Source organism: Malaclemys terrapin, chromosome 3, assembly GCF_027887155.1.
Source record: "Malaclemys terrapin pileata isolate rMalTer1 chromosome 3, rMalTer1.hap1, whole genome shotgun sequence".
In the NCBI taxonomy this organism is placed as follows: Eukaryota; Metazoa; Chordata; order Testudines; family Emydidae; genus Malaclemys; species Malaclemys terrapin.
The window spans coordinates 121017890-121025871 of NC_071507.1; the positions used below are offsets into that span (position 1 = coordinate 121017890).

The window sequence follows — 7982 nt, forward strand, 5'->3', positions numbered from 1 at the left end:
CCTGGCTCAAGGCCAGCTAAAAGTTCTCCCCCTCCCCTTTCTCTCTGTGCTGCATTGTGTTTCTTGGTGTGTATATAATTAGATGGTTTTGATAGAAAAGGGTACAAATAATGCCATGTTGACATTAGGATTTATAGATTGCTTTCTCATCTAGCCTTGTATTTGTTAGGAATATGGCATGCTGAAAGGCATCCCCCCAGGCGATACTCACCCTGAGTGAATACTGCATATAGAATATATAGTTTTGATGATTGTAACACACTGTGTAAATGAATTTATTGGTCCAACCATTTTAAATGGCAGCTTATTTGTGACTGTAAGATTGGTGACTGGACGCTTGTCCTGACAGACAATGTTTTGAAAATCAATAGGGCTAATTAACTTGACTTTGGTCTATCTCTACATAAAACCAAATCTGCCTTCTCCATGATACAAGGGAAAGTGTGTGTGTTGCTTGTAATATGTAATAGTAGTAATAATAATCAATGATAATACTTTGCACTTAAATAATTTCTTTCATCTGGGGATCTCAAAGCACTCTACCAAGGCAAATAAATATAATTATCCCCATTTTCCAAATGAAGCAACAGAGGAACAGATAAACTAAGTGACTCGGTGATCCAAGGCCACATAGGGTAAGTCTACACTGCAATTCAAAACCTGCGGCTGGCCTATGCCAGCTGACTTGGGCTTGCAGGACTTGGGCTGCGGGGCTGTTTAATTGCAGTGTAGACTTCCGGGTTCAGGCTGGATCCTGGGCTCTAGGACACTGGTAGATGGAGCCTGAGAGTCCAAGTCAGCTGGCACAGGACAGCCACGGGTGTCTAATTGCACTGTAGACATACACACAGTGTTTCTCTGGTAGAGCTGTGAACAGAAGTCAGATAACCTGACTCCCAGTGCCTTGTTTTAGTTACTAGACACACTGCTTGTAGCATGGTAAACATGTTTTGTCATCCAGCAATTGCACTGCGAATATACCTTGTGGGTAACATTTCCCAAGTACCATATTTTCATAGTTCCGTCATGTGTTCTCTCTCTCATCTGAGTAATTTCTGTGACATAAAAGCCAACAGCAAATATGAATTAATTGATATTAATTAATGAGTACACAATATTATTAACACTAATATAATGTGTACTCATCAGTTATTATTATTATAAATATGCATTAGGTGGTATTGTGGTATCAGGTATGCTTGCATAATGACTTACTCATAGACATAGACTTTAAGGGCAGAAGGGACCATAGTGATCATCTAGTCTGACCTTCTGCACACTGCAGGCCACAGAACCTCACCCACCCACTCCTGTAATAGACCCCTAACCTCTGGGTGAGTTACTGGAGTCATAAGACTTCCATCATGAGATCTCAAATTTCTTTAATAATATTAATGAATGAAGCCTCAAAACACTGCCTATGGTAGGAATTATCCTTATATTACAGAAAGAGATTCTGAGGCAGAGAGATTATGTGATTTGCCCTATGTCACACGATTTGTTTGTGGAAAAGCAGGAATAGAACAAAGATTTCCTTACGTCAAGTGTCATGTTTTAACTACTAGAATACACTGAATCTTTTAATAGTAACCATCATAATTCTGTAATACCATTCGCATATTTCACAATTTCAGGATTAGTTTTGAAAGGATAAAACTGAGAAGAGATGCTTGCTGCTTGCTCAGTTAGGTTTTTTCAATCATAAAGTGCATGTGTGCTTTCCATATACTGTCGAAGCAGTGCAGTTATGCTCAACAAAAGAACAGCATGATCTCTTGTAGTTCAAATTGTGTTTGTTAAAAAGCAGGCATATTTTGAATTTTAAACTTAGAAACCTAGGAAGTGAATTCCTGAAATTATTTCCCCTATGCAGTGCTGTATGATGGACACTTGATGGAGCCAATCAGTTCACAAATGCTTTTTCCTTCTGTATGGCAACTGCCAGAGTTCACATTGAAGGCAAGACAAAAACAAGCTGGCACCTCAAAAATGTGATTGGTCTTGTGTCGGAAGAGGTGAGCCAGAATTTTATTATAAGGTGGCTTATCACCAAGAGCCTGCACTCTAGGGCCTGGTCTACACTACGAGTTTAGGTTGAATTTAGCAGCATTATATTGAATTAACCCTGCACCCGTCCACACAACGAAGCCATTTTATCAACATAAAGGGCTCTTAAAATCTATTTCAAATTAGGGTTAGCGTGGACGCAATTCGATGGGCCTCTGGGAGCTATCTCACAGTGCACCATTGTCACCGCTCTGGACAGCAATCTGAACCCGAATGCACTGGCCAGGTAGACAGGAAAAGCCCCGCGAACTTTTGAATTTCATTTCCTGTTTGCCCAGCGTGGAGAGCTGATCAGCACAGGTAACCATGCTGAGCTCATCAGCACAGGTGACCATGCAGTCCCAGAATCGAAAAAGAGCTCCAGCATGGACTGTATGGGAGGTACTGGATCGGATCGCCGTATGGGGAGACGAATCCGTGCTATCAGAACTCCGTTCCAAAAGACGGAATGCCAAAACATTTTAAAAAATCTCCAAGGCCATGATGGACAGACTATAGGCTGAACAAGTGCAGAATGGTGGTTCACTCTACTTCCCTGTAAGCCAACCGCCCTCCCCTTCCCCCCCCCTTTGATCTCTGCTTGCAGAGGCAATAAAGTCAGTGTTGTTTCAAATTCATGCATTCTTTATTACTTCATCACACAAATGGGGGGATAACTGCCAAGGTAGCCTGGGAGGGGTGGGGGAGGAGGGAAGCAATGAGTGGGGTTGTTGTACGGGCACCCCCTAGAATGGCATGCAGCTCATCATTTCTGTGGGATGTCTGGGGCTCTGACCCGGAGCGGCCGCTTGCCTCTGTGGTTCTTTAGTAGGCTTGCCTGATATTGTAGATAGCACTGAATCTCTATTAGACAAAACTTAAAGAAGAGAATGACCTGGGGAGTCATTCCCATTTTTGTCTAGGCGCCCCCGACCAACCTCACGGAGCCTGGCCAGGAGCACCCATGACAGCAGCAGATGGTACAGTATGACTGGTAAGCATCTTTGCCAACTTGCAAAGCAGCAGACGGTACAGTATCACTGGTAACCGTCTTTGCTAACTTGCAAAGGCAAGGAGCTGCAGCTGCTGCAGTGTAGCACTGTAGTACTGCATCTATCAGCAGCATCCAATAGACATACGGTGACCAGGGCCGGCTCCAGGCACCAGCATTCCAAGCAGGTGCTTGGGGCAGCAATCTGCAAGGGGCGGCATTCCGTGTGTTTTTGCCGCCCAAAGCAGCGCACCGAATTGCCACCGTGGACGGCCATTAGGGCAGCACGCGTGTTTCTGTGGTGGCGGCAATTCAGTGGCAGCTTCTATGTTCAGCTGCCCCCGGCGGCAATTTGGTGGCTTCTGTCTTCCGGCTGAAGACAGAAGCTGCCGCCGAATTGCCGCCGCTGCGGAAACGCGCGTGCCGCCCTAATGGCACACGGACTACCCCTGCCGTCCGTGGCGGCAATTCGGCGTGCTGCTTGGGGTGGCAAAAACAGTAGAGCCAGCCCTGGCGTTGACAGTGAAAAAAGGCTGAATGGACTCGATGCTTGCCATGCTATGGTGTCTGCTCGGGCAATCCAGGGAAAAGGGCGCAAAATGATTGTCTGCCGTTGCTTTCACGGAGGGGGGGCGGGGCTGACTGACGACATTTACCCATAACCACCCATGACAAATTTTTGGCCCCATCAGGAATTGGGAGCTCAACCCAGAATTCCAATGGGCAGCGGGGACTGCAGGAACTGTGGGATAGCTACCATAGTGCACCACTCCGAAAGTCGTTTGCCACAGTTCTATGGATGCACACCGCCGAATTAATGTGCTTAGTGTGGACGCATGCACTCAACTTTATACAATCTGTTCCCCAAAATTGACTTCTGTAAAACTGGAGTAATTTCGTAGTGTAGACATACCCTAGGCATCAGTCCCCAAGTGCAGACAGCAAACATGAGCAATTCACATATGGAGAGTGCCAGGCAAAGTTCTCATGCTTTAGGAGCCCCTCCCTAGGCACAAATGAGTGGGTAAGGGTGGCTGATTCCTCATGTGACGGGCCAGAAGATTATGTGTTCCAGGCACCCAGCTACAGAACATGCTCCTGCATGCGACTGACCTGTCTCCCAGTTACCAATTCTTCCTGTCTTAATTTAACTACGGACAATGAAAGTTAGGTGATGAAACTGGTTGCTATGCTAGCCTTGCCCCTGTGAAGACCTAGGTTCAAATGCATTAGAACACAGCAGGGGAAGTAACTGAGCTTGCGTGCTCATTTCTGTCTCCTTTTCAAATCCACCACACATTCTGTTACTGTGCACCCCCTGTTCACAGGATTAAAATGGTAGGAGGGTAGAGTGATGCTAAGTATACATGTAGTATACTGGCTGATCTATATGCTGAGTTTATTCTGTGCCTGGCTCAGTTCTGAATGATCAATCCCTCACCTTCTGAAGCACTTAGATTTAGCTAATGTATTTAGTTGCTTTAAATTTAAATTGTTATATTTAAAATTTTAAATATTTAAAAGTATATAACTAGAAATAAAGGTGCTATCACTAGAATTAATTGGATTGACAAAAGAATATTTAAAATGTAAGCAGTCTATTACTGTAAATAATAAAATGGGTGAATTAGAGTACCTCATATTAAATGAGGATCTTGATATAATAAGCACCAGAGAAACTTGGTGAAATGAGGATAATCAATGAGACACAGTAATACCAGGTAGTGCTGGTGGGGGAGTGGCACTATATGTGAAAGAAAGCGTAGAATCAAATGAAGTAAAAATCTTAAAGGAACCAAAATGTACCATAGAATCTCTCTGGATAGTAATTCAATGCTCTAATAATCAGAATATAGCAGTAGGAATATATTACCAACCACCTGACAAGGATGGTGATAGTGTCTGAAATGCTCAGGAGATTAGAGAGGCTATTGAAATAAATAACTCAATAATAATGGGGGATTTCAACTATCCCCCTATTGACTAAGATTAAGTTTCTTGACACCTTAAATGACTGCTTCTTGGAGCAGCTAGTCCTGGAACCCACAAGAGGAGAGGTAATTCTTGATTTAATACTAAGTGAGCTTTGTTGTTGTTGTTGTTGTTGTACAACTGGCCAGCAAGCCGCGGCTGGCAGTTCAACCCAATCTGCAGCCGAAACCAAAAGAAAAATTTGAGAAAACTTACCATTGGTGTATGGAATGTTTGTACCCTCAAGGATCGAGAAGCTGTTGCAAGACCTGAGAGAAGGACAGCTCTCATTGCTCGAGAACTAGTCCGTTATAACATCGATATAGCAGCATTAAGTGAAACAAGATTGCCTGGGGAAGGTTTCTTGAGTGAACCAGGAGGTGGTTACACCTTCTTCTGGAAGGGTAAGACTGAGACAGAGGACAGAATACACGGAGTTGGTCTGGCAATAAAAACCTTATTGATGCATCAACTCCCAGACCTTCCAGTGGGTATCAATGAAAGATTGCTGAAGCTGCACTTTCCACTAAATGCCAAACGTCATATCACCATCATCAGTGCATATGCACCCACTCTAACATGCTCTGACAACTCAAAGGAACAATTGTATGAAGATCTCGATAGACTGATCAAGGCCACACCTGTAACAGATAAACTATTCCTACTTGGAGATTTCAATGCCCGAGTCGGGGCTGACAGCGAGAACTGGAAAGGAGTAATCGGGTCACATGGTGTAGGCAAAATGAACAGTAATGGATTACTTCTTTTGAGTCTTTGTTCTGAAAATGACCTGACCATTACCAACACTCTGTTCCGACAAGCGGACAAATACAAAACGACGTGGATGCACCCTAGATCCAAACAGTGGCATCTGATAGACTATGCCATTGTTAGAAGGCGAGACATCCGAGACGTACTGATTACTAGAGTAATGCGAGGCGCAGAGTGCTGGACAGATCACAGATTAGTCAGGACGTCTCTTCAACTCTACATCGTTCCTTCTCGGCACAAACGCCCTAAGCATGTGCGACCTGCTTTCAATATAGCCAAACTGAAGGATGCTCAATGTTTCAACAAATTCCAGAAGAGCCTTGATGACAAACTGACATCCCACGGACAACTGATCGATACAGTAACTGAAAAGTGGGACCAGTTCAAGCAGATAGTGACTGACACAGCAATAACATCTCTTGGACCAAAGAAAAGAACACATCAGGATTGGTTTGATGAGAACCAAGAAGAAATATGCTCAGCACTGGAAGTAAAGAGAAAAGCTTTTATCGAATGGCAGAATGACCCCTCCTCAGTCTCTAAACAAGACCATTTCAAGTACCTTCAGAGCAAAACACAGAAAGACCTCTGTCAGATACAAGATAACTGGTGGGAGAGGAAAGCCAAAGAAATTGAGCACTATGCTGAGACCCACAACTTAAAGATGTTCTTTAGGATGTTCTATTAAGACTGTCTATGGACCCTTTAAACCAAGGACTACCCCATTGCTCTCATTAGACAACAGAATGCTGATTAAAGATAAAGAAGGCATCAACTAAAGATGGCGAGAACACTTTAGCAACCTTCTCAATAGACCATCAACCGTGAATAATAATGTCCTTAATGAAATTCCACAACAACCTGCTCTGACAGATCTTGACTTTCCGCCCACTATAGAGGAGATTAAGAAAGCTGTTAGCCAGATGAGTTCAGGGAAAGCTCCTGGAAAAGATGGGATACCAGCAGAGATATATAAAGCAGCAGGTCCAGCAGCACTAGCAGCATTCCACAGCGTGATCATCAACATCTGGGAGGACAAAAACATACCACAGGACCTTCGCGATGCTACTATTGTCTCTCTTTTCAAGAACAAAGGCAGCAAAGCAAAATGTGGAAACTATAGAGGCATATCCATCCTCTCTGTTGGAGGGAAGATCATCGCCCGCGTCATCTTGAACTGCCTAATAGCCAGTATTTCCGAGGCAAATCTACCTGAAAGTCAATGTGGTTTTTGACCTGGCCAGAGCACAGCTGACATGGTGTTTGCTGTCAGACAAATACAAGAGAAGTGCATTGAACAGAACATGCACCTGTATGCTGTCTTCATAGATCTGACAAAGGCTTTTGATACCATCAACAGGGAAGCCCTTTGGACCATTCTAACACGACTTGGCTGCCCAAGAAAATTTGTCCAGATTATACACCTTTTTCATGACAGCATGACAGGCGAAGTATTGTCTGATGGAGCCACATCAGCCCCCTTTAACATCACCAACGGCATGAAACAAGGATGTGTTCTCGCTCCTGTCCTATTTAACCTGTTCTTTGCATGTGTCCTTAACCATGCACTGAAAGATCTGGACCGAGGTATATACCTGAAATACTGGCACGATGGTTCACTTTTTGACCTCCGTCGCCTGAATGCAAAGACTAAGACAGTGCAGAAACTCCTTCTTGAGGCACTCTTTGCTGACGACTGTGCCCTCATGGCTCACACTGAAAATGATCTTCAGCACATTGTCAACAAGTTTGCTGAGGCCTCGCAATTTTTCGGACTATCAGCCTCGGAAAGACAGAAGTTCTCCATCAAACTGCACCTGGATCAAATGCTTCTGTCCCGAGTACCTCCATCGACGGCACTCAGCTGAAAGTAGTGGAGAACTTTAAATATCTGGGTAGTGTCATATCCAGTGATGGATCACTGAATAATGAGATCAATGCACGAATATCCAAAACAAGCCAGGCACTTGGCTGTCTGCATGTCAAAGTTTTAAATCACCACAATATCCGGAAGTCAACAAAACTGCTTGTGTACAAAGCTGTTGTTCTTTCATCTCTTTTGTACGGGTGCGAAACATGGACACTATATAGGCGTCACATCAAGCAGCTCGAAGCATTTCACATGCGCTGCCTCCGCAACATCATGAAGATCCGCTGGCAAGACAAAGTGTCCAATCTCGAGGTCCTCGAGAGAGCCCAGATG

The 7982-nt window shown here is 44.1% G+C and overlaps 1 pseudogene; it reads left to right on the top strand.

The window, feature by feature from the left end:
• Positions 1 to 2432: 2432 nt before the first annotated feature.
• On the top strand, positions 2433 to 7428 carry LOC128834268 (uncharacterized; annotated as a pseudogene).
• The last annotated feature ends 554 nt before the right edge of the window (positions 7429 to 7982 follow it).